The sequence below is a fragment of the Pseudophryne corroboree genome, chromosome 5 (assembly GCF_028390025.1).
Source record: "Pseudophryne corroboree isolate aPseCor3 chromosome 5, aPseCor3.hap2, whole genome shotgun sequence".
Taxonomy (NCBI): Eukaryota; Metazoa; Chordata; class Amphibia; order Anura; family Myobatrachidae; genus Pseudophryne; species Pseudophryne corroboree.
This window is the reverse complement of record NC_086448.1, coordinates 81,342,900-81,356,985: the sequence shown is the minus strand read 5'-3', so window position 1 is coordinate 81,356,985 and position 14,086 is coordinate 81,342,900. Positions and strand designations below refer to the sequence as shown.

Genomic DNA, 14,086 nt, shown 5'->3' with positions numbered 1-14,086 from the left:
GATTGGCCAATATATCTGTCAGTGTGTACCCAGCATAAGTCACTATTTTCCTGTTTTGATTATTTTGTTTATGTAGTCTGTAATTGGGCGCTGCTGATCCCTTGTGGCACCATATAAATAAAGGATAATAATATTAAAAATAATAATAATTGTATATGGCCATTTAGCAGGGGGGAGGGGGAGGAGATTAGAGCCTGGTGCTGAAAAGGGAAGGGATTGGAGGGGGAGGGGTGGAGTATTTGAAGAGTACAAGCAGCAGCAATAACCTAGTCACTCTAGCTGGAGATCGTGCAGTTCTTGATTTGACAGCAGATTAGGCCCTTGAAGCATCTATTGCAGTGTTTTAACCAAGAAAAAAACTAAACAGGAAATTTGAGATTTTGGCCAGGAAGGAAGCAAGAAATCCGAGACTGCCAAGTGGAAATATTGCTCCGGTTCCAGCTCCCACTTAGTAATATACAACCGGGAATCCTATAACAGCTCTGCAGACATGTGGAAAACAATAATCTTCGGAGCCATCCTGGCTGTCCTGGGGCAAAGGGTGATGTATTTCATGTAAGTTACCGGCTTTGATTGTATTCCACTTGTGGCTGATGAAGTTTCATAGTTGTAGGCTGACCATATTAGCCCTTTAAACTGGGATGCTCATGAATTACACAGGTTCTGTGGCTGGCTGACTTCAAGTCTGCATGTCACCTGGTTTTAATCGGCCACAGAACCTGTGTAATTCATGAGCGTCCCAGTTAAAAGGGCTAATATGGTCCGCCTATATTAAAAGTTGTGCATAACTTCTAGTAACTCTGGAAGACTTACTTATTTCATACATCATGTTTCCTGAACTAGTCATCTTCAGTGCATTTTATGAATCCCAATAAGATAATGAGAAATATATATGATTAACATAATAACAAATTCTGCAAATGTACCTGTTGGACTGGCCCTGCAAATCAGACGCTGCATTCATGCTGCACACAGTAGGTCCATTCTGCCCACTCTCTGTATCCTATTATACTGAGAGAGGGATATTTAACCCCTTTGCTGCTGTGGCTTTTCTCACACTTCCTCCAATATCAATATCGGTAATTGTTTTATGCAATAGCAACACAAAGTGTTCCTTGTTTCTTTACGGATACTTTGTAGCTTTAATTATACCTGCTGACATGGAAAATATAATCTACCCAAAATGTCCAAAACAGTGTGTGTATGTATACTCAGGGCCGGTGCAAGGTTACTTGGTACCCTAGGCAAAACGTCTGCCTACTGCCCCCCAACACCATCAATTACCCACTTCCCCAGTCAGTAAGGTGTAAATGCAGAGGCGGTGTATTGTGTGTGCCTCTGAGTCAGGCTCTATGTGCTAGTGCCTGATGCTGGGTAGCTGGTGACTGTGCTACGTCATGGCTACAGGTTGTGGATGTGTAAGTCCTCCTGGCTCTGGTACTGAGTTAGTTCCTAATTCTGGGTAGTTGATGATTACAGGGACTATGTTCGTTCTTGGCACTGGGTGGATGGTGATTATTACGGGTACCGTGCTGTGCTCATTTCTGCCTCTGGATATTTGGAGGCTACTGGCAACTGTGACCCTTGGTACAGTAGTTGGTGACTACAAACACTGTACTAGTTCCTGGCTCAGGAAGTGATGCTTTGAGACACTGTACGGCGGTGTCTTATACATCTCCCAGCTGTCTGACTGCAATGAGTTCGACAAGGATGTATCTCTCAAAGACATCCTTAATTATTTGACAGGTACACTCAGTGGCACCCCCTTACCAGATCCTGGCACCCTACCCAGCTACCTATTTCTTTCTATTTCATTCTCTCTCTCATACATACATATATACGTCATCCATACACTGCCTCTCTCATACTTACATGCATCCACTGTCTCTCTCTAAATACATCCATACATCCATACACTGCCTCTATCGGGTGGTCTTCAGTATGCTGCCAGCCAGGATCCCAACTGCCAGCATGCCGACACATATTCTCCCTCTTGGGGGTCTACGACCCCCCAGGAGGGAGAATAAATAGCATAGCGCACCACCGTGCCCGCAGCGTGGGGAGTGCAGCGAGCCCGCAAGGGGCTCATTAGCGCTCACCCAGCTGTCAGTATGCCGGCGATCGGGATCCCGGCCGCCGGTCACTCATACTACACCCTGTCTATCAAACATACATACATACATACATACATACATACATACACTGCCTCTATCATACATACATACATACACACACTGCCTCTATCATACATACATACATACATACATACATACATACATACATACACACACTGCCTCTATCATACATACATACATACATACATACACACACTGCCTCTATCATACATACATAGATACACTGCCTCATTCATACATCCATACACTGCCGCATTCATATATACATATATACGTCCACACACTGCTTCTATACATACACATACATACATACATACATACATACATACATACACTGCCTCTATCATACATACATACATACATACATACATACACACACACACTGCCTCTATCATACATACATAGATACACTGCCTCATTCATACATCCATACACTGCCGCATTCATATATACATATATACGTCCACACACTGCTTCTATACATACATACATACATACATACATACATACATACATACATACATACATACATACATACACTGCCTCCATCCATACGTCACACGCAGCCGCTGTGACCCGGGACGTGGCGGGTAACTGCCTGCCAGCACAGCTGGCAGGGAGCTACTCGGCAGGTACAAAAGCATCGCCGCTGTGCAATGCTTTTGCACCCTTGTGGGGAGATAGGGCCAGACATGCGGGGTGGACTAGCTCTGTGCTGGGCGTCCCCCCACATGTCTGAGAATCTGATCGTAGATGTGCTAAATTTATCACATCTACGATCAGCTCTAAATCACCCTCACAATTAGTACCTCAGTTATTTTGACCCATATCCTGTTGGTTTGAATACTGTACACCTCCTGACAATCTGACTGCACCTATCACATGAGGCTATGGGCAGCGTGTGTGTGTCAGGCTATGGGGCAGCGTGTGTGTGTGTGTGTGTCAGGCTATGGGGCAGCGTGTGTGTGTGTGTCAGGCTATGGGGCAGCGTGTGTGTGTCAGGCTATGGGGCAACGTGTGTGAGTCAGGCTATGGGGAAGCGTGTGTGTGTCAGGCTATGGGGCAGCATGTTAGTGTCAGGCTATGGGGCAGCGTGTGTGTATCAGGCTATGGGCCAGCATGTGTGTGTGAGGCTTTGGGGAAGCGTGTGTGTCAGGCTTTGGGGCAGCGTGTGTGTGTCAGGCTTTGGGGCAGCGTGTGTGTGCGTCAGGCTATGGGGCAGCGTGTGTGTGTGTCAGGCTATGGGGCAGCGTGTGTGTGTGTGAGGCTATGGGGCAGCGTGTGTGTGTGTCAGGCTATGGGGCAGCGTGTGTGTGTGTGTCAGGCTATGGGGCAGCGTGAGTGTGTCAGGCTATGGGGAAGCGTGTGTGTGTCAGGCTATGGGGCAGTGTGTGTGTGTGTCAGGCTTTGGGGCAGCGTGTGTGTGTGTCAGGCTATGGGGCAGCGTGTGTGTGTGAGGCTATGGGGAAGCGTGTGTGTGTGTCAGGCTATGGGGCAGCGTGTGTGTGTCAGGCTATGTGGAAGCGTGTGTGTGTCAGGCTATGGGGCAGCGTGTGTGTGTCAGGCTATGGGGAAGCGTGTGTGTGTCAGGCTATGGGGCAGCGTGTGTGTGTCAGGCTATGGGGCAGTGTGTGTGTGTGTGTGTCAGGCTATGGGGCAGTGTGTATGTGTCAGGCTATGGGGCAGTGTGTGTGTGTGTGTCACAGGCTATGGGGCAGCGTGTGTGTGTGTCAGGCTATGGGGCAGCGTGTGTGTGTCCGGCTATGGGGCAGCGTGTGTGTGTGTCAGGCTATGGGGCAGTGTGTGTGTGTCAGGCTATGGGGCAGTGTGTGTGTCAGGCTTTGGGGCAGTGTGTGTGTGTCAGGCTATGGGGCAGCGTGTGTGTGTCAGGCTATGGGGAAGCGTGTGTGGGTCAGGCTATGGGGCAGCGTGTGTGTGTGTGTGTGTGTCAGGCTATGGGGCAACATCTGTGTGTCAGGCTATGGGGCAGCGTGTGTGTGTCAGGCTATGGGGCAGCGTGTGTGTGTCAGGCTATGGGGCAGCGTGTGTGTGTGTCAGGCTATGGGGCAGCGTGTGAGTGTCAGGCTATGGGGAAGCGTGTGAGTGTCAGGCTATGGGGCAGCGTGTGAGTGTCAGGCTATGGGGCAGCGTGCGTTTGTCAGGCTATGGGGCAGCGTGCGTTTGTCAGGCTATGGGGCAGCGTGTGAGTGTCAGGCTATGGTGAAGCGTGTGTGTGTCAGGCTATGGGGCAGCGTGTGTGTCTGTCACAGGCTATGGGGCAGCGTGTGTGTGTCAGGCTATGGTGAAGCGTGTGTGTGTCAGGCTATGGGGCAGCGTGTGTGTCTGTCACAGGCTATGGGGCAGCGTGTGTGTGTCAGGCTATGGGGCAGTGTGTGTGTGTCAGGCTATGGGGCAGTGTGTGTGTGTGTGTGTGTCAGGCTATGGGGCAGTGTGTGTGTGTGTGTCAGGCTATGGGGCAGTGTGTGTGTGTCAGGCTATGGGGCAGTGTGTGTGTGTGTGTGTGTGTGTGTGTCAGGCTATGGGGCAGCGTGTGTGTGTCAGGCTATGGGGCAGCGTGTGTATGTCAGGCTATGGGGCAGCGTGTGTGTGTGTGAGGCTATGGGGCAGCATTTGTGTGTCAGGCTATGGTGAAGCGTGTGCGTGTGAGGCAGCTCCAGGCGTTGCACTGACCTGTAGGATGCATGCAGAGTTCACCTCACAGATGGTGACAGCTGCCCTGTGTCCATGCATTTTTCTTCCTGGTATTTCTGGTACTCCTGTTGGCAGCTCAGCCCCTGCAGATGCCCTTTTCTCATAATTTCAGTGCCCAGGGTTCCCAACAGTTACTGGAGGGTGAATGGGAGGACTTCAGCCAAAATGGGGGCGGGGCACCAGGAGCCGCAGGTGGGCGGGGCTTCGGCGGCTACTACAGAGGAGCATCAGGTACAGTATCTGGCCAGTGAATGTGCAATGCTTTGCATATGGCCACGCCCCCTCCCTACGGCTCTCCCCTTCTCTGCTAGTACTGCCGCGGACAGTGTGCCTGAGCAGCCTCAGCCTGTCTCTTGTTCTCTGGGTGCAGAGGAGCTGCGGGCCATGGAGTTAGCCGGGGCCACATAGCAGCTGCATCCCCTGCACCTGTGGTAGTTACGCCACTGCCAACCGCTGGGTAAGCACCACTGTTCCTACTGGTGGGGAGGCACTACTCTTGTTACTGTCCCCAGCTCCATGCTGGTGAGGGGGCGGGCGGCTGCTGCTGGTGAGGGGGCGGGCGGCTTCTTGCATCTCCAATCCCCCCTGCCCTCCGTACCATGCAAAAAAAATAAATATATATAATTAAAATAATGGTCCTGGTTGTAGGGAGACAGTAGTGGCCGCCCTCCAGCGGCCGGCGCTCTAGGCAGCTGCCTAAAGCTGCCTAATGGTAACGCCGGCCCTGTGTATACTGCAAGAAAGCAAAGGGGGGTAGTCCAAACAGCTGCGAGGGGTTTGTGGTTCAATCTCACCCTGGACTCTTGGATTTGTACACAACCCTTTGCCCTTTGCTGCACTTAAGCCTCGTACACATGGGGAGAAACACACCTCTTCTCCCCCCCCCCCCCCACTTTGCTCAGATTGCTTAGAATTTAAGCACTCACTCTCCATGTGTACCCCCCTTTACTTGCTCAGCGAGGGGACTTGTGGATAATGGAATCTTTGAGGGAGATTCAAATGTTTGAAAAGTCAGCTGGGAGTCTGTTTTTTCCTACCTAATAGGACAAAACAGACACCCAACCGACTTTTCAAACATTTGAATCTCCCCCCTAGGCACACCATGGTTTATTAGCATAAGCCTTTCATCTATTGTTCTCAGCTGCAATACAATACAGAGAGAACAATACATCAGGGGAGTAAATCATTACAGCAGGGGATTAAGTCAGACTGCCCTGGCTCACTAAATCCTATTAAAGGCCATGATAAAGATGGCTCCATCTGTATGTCCCTATTTGAAAAAAATGGGGGGAGGGCAATGCTCTTTCTGGCCCAGGGCACCAGAAAGTCCAGGTAGGGCTTTGCTTTGTTGTGTATGTGTCCCTAGAATGCTCTCTATATTGTGTAGGTGTCACTGAAATTCTCTCGGTAATGTATAAAGGCAAGCTTATCAAATTCTGGAACCACACACATAACCTTCATAAACTTTCCTATCCAATTACATCCCCACTGTAGAGTCCACACTTATCCTCACATATTTTCTCTTTCTTCACTTTCCCATCCTCCTGACCCCAGGCCAACATTGCTGTGTGACCCTATCATGCAGCCCACCAAGAACCTTTGCAATCTGGTGGACCGTTATGCAATAGCTAAAGCTGTCCATACACTAATCCAATATGGCCTCTTTTCACCCGATTCCGATGGATCGGGCTGAGAAATCGGGTGAAAAGTGGCCAAATCGGATGTGTTTGACATCCAATCCGATGTGCGGTCCCGTGCTCATCGGATCGGAGTCGGTGATCGGAAGTGCTGCACATACGACCACCGACTCAGGGCGGGCTCCGGCAGCGGGGAACGAGATTGCATGCAATATGTCACATGCAAAAGGACCGCATGCGACTCTGCCTGGGCGGCTCAAGGGGCATCTGCTGCGTTTTTCTCCCATAGGAGAAAACACAGTAATGTATGGGGGACTTAACACCTATCCTTGTGTATATCAATTCCTAGTTCCCTATAGATTGCAAGCTTGCGAGCAGGGCACTCCTACCTCTATGACTGTCTGTTGTTACCCAGTTTTGTTTGATCACTGTTGTTTCCAATTGTAAAGCACAACAGAATATCCCGTGCTACAGGTACACCACCGATTTTTCCGGCATCCTCGGTTCCAGTGCCGTACCGGATTATCGATTTTTGCCAGATTAATGGTGGAAACGTGTGTTTTGGTTTTTTTGTTTTCCTAATTTTGCACATTTAGAACATTTCTAAAGCAATACATAGTAAAATATATGCTACAATGGACACCATAACAGCCCCACCGATGCTTGCTGGGTCACCTGCAGTGTCCGCGGAAGCTGTACCCACTGACATTTGCGCGTATTGCGTGTTACGACCATGCGCAGAAAATGTTCCGGATTAAAAAACGTACCTAACCCCCTTTAATCCGGACAAAGCAAAATTGTCCAGATTAAAAGAGGATCCGGGTCATCTGTTACCGGAAAATCGGTGTACCTGTATATAATAAACTGTTAATAAATAAACAAATAATATAAAAGGTCACTAGACTGCTCTCTGTATTGTATAAAGGTAACTAGAATTTGCTCTGTATTGTTATAGGGTTATAGACGTAGCACAGCCTTTTTACTTTTCTGATGGGATACTGGATGCTTGGAATATTCCGCAGACAGTGTGAACGGACGACTCGTCAACCACGCAATAGGTTGGCCGCAGCAGCCATTGAATCTGATTTCATAAGTGACTTATTAAAATTGCTTTGCTGCCAGACATATTGAACGGCAGATTGGTAAGGTGTATCTTGCGCATATACACTTACCAATCTATAGATCGGTCGGCGGTTCATCCATCCATCCAATAAGCATGTACCCAGCCTTAAGATGGCCATTAACTGAAAGCTATTCGTTCAGATCCGGCCAGTGTATGAGCAATAATCCTTCAGCGCATGAAAGCAGCTAAAACACAGGATCATTTAATTTCTTTCAAACATGCGTGATTGTCCTGACTGGCTTTCTGCAGGCTACATGCAGTAAACTGCACATCATGACCATACATAGGGGGTCATTCTGAGTTGATCGCACGCTGCAACTTTTTGCAGCCCGTGTGATCAACTAGACGCCACCTATGGGGGAGTGTATATCTGCATAGCAGGGCTGCGATCACTTGTGCAGCCCTGCTATGCAAAAAAAGTTTTCTGTAAAACAAGACCAGGATAAGAGTTACTTACCCTGTGCGATGAATCCAGCGATGCAGGTCCTGGAATTGGCGTCCGACATCCGCCTTCAAAACACCACGACACGCCTGCGTTTGGATCTCCATGCCCAGAAAACGGTGAGTTGACGCCCGGTTCCGCCTTCCTCCTGTTAATATTCTTGAGGTCGCCGCTGTGACTGCTTTCTTCGTTAGCGGCGTCGCTGCCCATCGCGAGCAACGATACGCCTGCGCAATGTGGCCGCTGCGCATGCGCAGCTCTGACCCAATTGCACGGCTGCGAAGAAACGCAGCGTGCGATCGTGTCAGAATGACCCCCATAGTGCACTATTTAAAGGCTCGTCTATTATTCACATTACATTGCTCAGCCCCTTGTCCACTTCCTTGGATAGTACACATTGTCGTCTAGTGTACAGCCAGCATTCGTGCTGCAGAGAAGAGGATAAAATCTTGTTTTAAAACATAATGAAACGGGACAATAAATAAAATGTTTACAAATGTTTGTGTCCTCAGTTGGAGGAATGAGCTGCAGAGTCGGCCCTAACCAATTTGATGCCCTAGGCAAGATTTTGGCTGGTGCCCCCTAGCACCACCACTAGTTCTGTTGTAGGGGTGGTCTTCAGTATGCCGACTGTCAGGATCCCGGAGCACAGTATACTGGTGCCGGAATCCCGACAGCCGACATACCAACACTTTTTCTCCCTCGTGGAGGTCCACGACCCCCCTGGAGGGAGAATAAAATAGTGTGGCACGCGTAGCGTAGCGCACCACCGTGCCCGCAAGTGGCTCATTTGCGCTCGCCACGCTGTTGGTATGCCGGCAGTCGGGTTCCCGGCGCTGGTCGCCGAGAGCCCGGCCGCCGGCATACCATACTACACCCCTGCAGGAGATGCCTGGCATGAGTCAGCTGGTAGATCTGCTAACGTCGGGTGCCTTTTGTTTATGAAAATGCATCAATTACTATGTGGCTAGGATGCACAAGCAGCTTCTGCTGATTAAAATGATATGCAGCATGCCTATATTCTGTGTGCGGCTGTATCTGCATACGAAATGCTACATTACAGTGATTTCCAGGAATACACTGTATATCATTTTAATCAGCAGAAGCTGCTGGTGCCCCTAAGCATACCAAATGCCCTAGGCGTTTGCCTATGCCTAAGGCCGGCTCTGATGAGCTGTACAGCATTGAACTGGATCTGTGATCTATGATCTGTGTACAGAGCCGGCCCTAACCAATATGATGCCCTAGGCAAGATTTTGGCTGGTGCCCCCTATTACCGCCGCTAGTTCTGCAGGAGATGCCTGGCATGAGTCAGTTGTCGGCTCTGCTAACATCGGGTGCCTTTTGTTTATGAAAATGTATCATATCAATGCAAATAATATGTGGCTAGGATGCACCAGCAGCTTCTGCTGATTAAAATGATATGCAGCATGCCTATATACTGTGTGCGACTGTGGCTGTATCTGCATCATACCTACATTGTAAGTCTCCTCTACGGGAGAAGCCCGGAGAGGAGACGCAGCATGTGTCTTCGGGGGGTGGGGCCGGACTGTGACGTTACTAAGCCCTGCCCCCGCATCGGGAAATGCCACGGTTTGCGGGTCCGCGGGAAGGGGGCGGGGCTAAAATGACGCGATTTGCGTAATTTTAACCCCTTCTCCACCCGACGGACCTGCGAATGTGGGAGGTTATCTCCATCCTGCTCGCATCACTAAGATGCGAGCAGGATGCGGGAGACCTGCCCACTCTTCCGGGGGTGCAGGGGGCTACCCCAAAAAACGGGAGCCTCCCGCAGCTTCCGGGAGAGTAGGTAAGTATGATCTGCATATTAAATGCTACATTACAGTGATTTCCAGGAATACACTGCAACATAGTATTTCGTATGCAGATACAGCCGCAGTCACACACAGAATATAGGCATGCCGCATATAATTTTAATCAGCAGAAGCTGCTGGTGCCCCTAAGCATACCAAATGCCCTAGGCATTTGCCTATGCCTAAGGCCGGCTCTGTTGTGCAGGCTCCGTTAGGTTGCAAAGCTTTGAGTTACATAAAAAAAAAAAAAAAAATGGTGTAAAAGTCGCAAAATGCAGAGTTACCACCATTGTGTACATGGCCATAAAGAGTAATAAGGACAGTAAAGGGCCCTACACAATGGCAGATCTCACTGCACAATATGAATGACAACTCGTTCATATCGTGCAGTGTGTAGGCATGAACAATGCGCTGCCCCACGCCCGTTAATCGTTGGTGCCCCGTCGCTTATGCATGCAGTCCAATATGGACGAGATTGTCTATATTAGCATGCACTGCTATGGAGCCGGGTGACGGAGGTAGTGAAGAAATACACCTGGACGCAAGCAATAAGGCTCAGCACTGGTCATACATCTGGTCATATGGGCCCTGATGGACGCTTCTACACAGTCAAGTAGTTTCAGGCTACTTTTAACTCTCAGTTAAAAACCACTGCAACTAGGCAGATCTATGTAGTGTTCAGCCACACATCCAATCCCCTGCCGGTGTGGTATAATAGATAGACACCACATGGTAGACCAGGCATGTCCAAACTGCGGCCCTCCAGCTGTTGTGAAACTACACAACCCAGCATGCCCTAACACAGCTTTAGCATTCTCTGACAGCCAAACTGTCAGGGCATGCTGGGATATGTAGTAGCTGGAGGGCCGCTGTTTGGACATGCCTGTTAGACAGTCAAAAGGTCGACGGGGTCAAAAGGTCGACATTAAAAAAGTAGACGGTACAAGAGGTTGACGGGGTCAAAATATGGACAGGGTCAAAAGGTCGACATGAACATGGTCGACATAAAAAAAGTAGACAACATAATATATATATTATAATTTTTTTATTTTTTTTGGGGGGGGGGGGGGGGTGTTTGTGTGGATAGTTTTCTTATCTGGGACCCCCAATTGTAGAAAAGCATCCCCTCGCGGGCTCTCTTCGCCCGCCACGCTTCGGGCTCAGTGGCTCGCCACAAGGTTTATAACCAACTCTATGCCGACATGGATAGGGAAAGTATGAAAAAGTACAAATACATGTAAAATTTGAAAAAACAAAACCTGTCTGCCTTTTCTCTGACGTCCTAAGTGGATGCTGGGGACTCCGTAAGGACCATGGGGAATAGCGGCTCCGCAGGAGACAGGGCACAAAAGTAAAAGCTTTAGGATCAGGTGGTGTGCACTGGCTCCTCCCCCTATGACCCTCCTCCAAGCCTCAGTTAGGTTTTTGTGCCCGGCCAAGAAGGGTGCAATCTAGGTGGCTCTCCTAAAGAGCTGCTTAGAGTAAAAGTTTTGTTAGGTTTTTTATTTTCAGTGAGTCCTGCTGGCAACGGGCTCACTGCAACGAGGGACTTAGGGGAGAGAAGTGAACTCACCTGCGTGCAGGATGGATTGGCTTCTTAGGCTACTGGACACTAGCTCCAGAGGGACGATCACAGGTACAGCCTGGATGGGTCACCGGAGCCGCGCCGCCGACCCCCTTGCAGATGCTGAAGAGAGAAGAGGTCCAGAAATCGGCGGCTGAAGACTTCCCAGTCTTCTTAAGGTAGCGCACAGCACGGCAGCTGTGCGCCATTTCTCTCAGCACACTTCACACCAACGGTCACTGAGGGTGCAGGGCGCTGGGGGGGGCGCCCTGGGCAGCAATGAAAGTACCTATGCTGGCTAAAAATACATCACATATAGCCTCTGGGGCTATATGGATGTATTTAACCCCTGCCAGGTTGTCAGAAAAACGGGAGAAGAAGCCTGCCGAAAAGGGGGCGGGGCCTATTCTCCTCAGCACACAGCGCCATTTTCCTACACAGCTCCGCTGCTAGGAAGGCTCCCAGGCTCTCCCCTGCACTGCAGAAACAGGGTTAAAACAGAGAGGGGGGGCATTTTGTGTGGCGATATTATAATATATTAAAATGCTATAAGGGAAAACACTTATATAAGGTTGTCCCTGTATAATTATAGCGTTTTGGTGTGTGCTGGCAAACTCTCCCTCTGTCTCCCCAAAGGGCTAGTGGGGTCCTGTCCTCTATCAGAGCATTCCCTGTGTGTGTGCTGTGTGTCGGTACGTGTGTGTCGACATGTATGAGGACGATGTTGGTGAGGAGGCGGAGCAATTGCCTGTAATGGTGATGTCACTCTCTAGGGAGTCGACACCGGAATGGATGGCTTATTTAGGGAATTACGTGATAATGTCAACACGCTGCAAGGTCGGTTGACGACATGAGACGGCCGGCAAACCAATTAGTACCTGTCCAGGCGTCTCAAACACCGTCAGGGGCTTTAAAACGCCCATTACCTCAGTCGGTCGACACAGACACCGACACGGACACTGACCTCCAGTGTCGACGGTGAAGAAACAAACGTATTTTCCATTAGGGCCACACGTTACATGTTAAGGGCAATGAAGGAGGTGTTACATATTTCTGATACTACAAGTACCACAAAAAAGGGTATTATGTGGGGTGTGAAAAAACTACCTGTAGTTTTTCCTGAATCAGATAAATTAAATGAAGTGTGTGATGATGCGTGGGTTTCCCCCGATAGAAAATTATTGGCGTTATACCCTTTCCCGCCAGAAGTTAGGGCGCGTTGGGAAACACCCCCTAGGGTGGATAAGGCGCTCACACGCTTATCAAAACAAGTGGCGTTACCGTCTCCAGATACGGCCGCCCTCAAGGAGCCAGCTGATAGGAGGCTGGAAAATATCCTAAAAAGTATATACACACATACTGGTGTTATACTGCGACCAGCGATCGCCTCAGCCTGGATGTGCAGCGCTGGGGTGGCTTGGTCGGATTCCCTGACTGAAAATATTGATACCCTTGACAGGGACAGTATTTTATGGACTATAGAGCATTTAAAAGATGCATTTCTATATATGCGAGATGCACAGAGGGATATTTGCACTCTGGCATCAAGAGTAAGTGCGATGTCCATGTCTGCCAGATGATGTTTATGGACACGACAGTGGTCAGGTGATGCAGATTCCAAACGGCACATGGAAGTATTGCCGTATAAAGGGGAGGAGTTATTTGGGGTCGGTCCATCGGACCTGGTGGCCACGGCAACAGCTGGAAAATCCACCTTTTTTTACCCCAAGTCACATCTCAGCAGAAAAAGACACCGTCTTTTCAGCCTCAGTCCTTTCGTCCCCATAAGGGCAAGCGGGCAAAAGGCCAGTCATATCTGCCCAGGGGTAGAGGAAAGGGAAGAAGACTGCAGCAGGCAACTCCTTCCCAGGAACAGAAGCCCTCCACCGCTTCTGCCAAGTCCTCAGCATGACGCTGGGGCCGTACAAGCGGACTCAGGTGCGGTGTTGGGTCGTCTCAAGAGTTTCAGCGCGCAGTGGGCTCACTCGCAAGTGGACCCCTGGATCCTACAAGTAGTATCCCAGGGGTACAGATTGGAAGTTCGAGACGTCTCCCCCTCGCAGGTTCCTGAAGTCTGCTTTACCAACGTCTCCCTCCGACAGGGAGGCAGTATTGGAAACAATTCACAAGCTGTATTCCCAGCAGGTGATAATCAAAGTACCCCTCCTACAACAAGGAAAGGGGTATTATTCCACACTATTTGTGGTACTGAAGCCAGACGGCTCGGTGAGACCTATTCTAAATCTGAAATCTTTGAACACTTACATACAAAGGTTCAAATCAAGATGGAGTCACTCAGAGCAGTGATAGCGAACCAGGAAGAAGGGGACTATATGGTGTCCCTGGACATCAAGGATGCTTACCTCCATGTCCCAATTTGCCCTTCTCACCAAGGGTACCTCAGGTTCGTGGTACAGAACTGTCACTATCAGTTTCAGACGCTGCCGTTTGGATTGTCCACGGCACCCCGGGTCTTTACCAAGGTAATGGCCGAAATGATGATTCTTCTTCAAAGAAAAGGCGTCTTAATTATCCCTTACTTGGACGATCTCCTGATAAGGGCAAGGTCCAGAGAACAGTTGGAGGTCGGAGTAGCACTATCTCAAGTAGTTCTACGACCGCACGGGTGGATTCTAAATATTCCAAAATCGCAGCTGAT

General features: G+C 49.5%; 1 pseudogene; it reads left to right on the top strand.

The window, feature by feature from the left end:
- Positions 1-224: 224 nt before the first annotated feature.
- LOC134927235 (serum paraoxonase/arylesterase 2-like) overlaps positions 225-14,086 on the top strand; it is a 135,074-nt pseudogene continuing 121,212 nt past the window's right edge.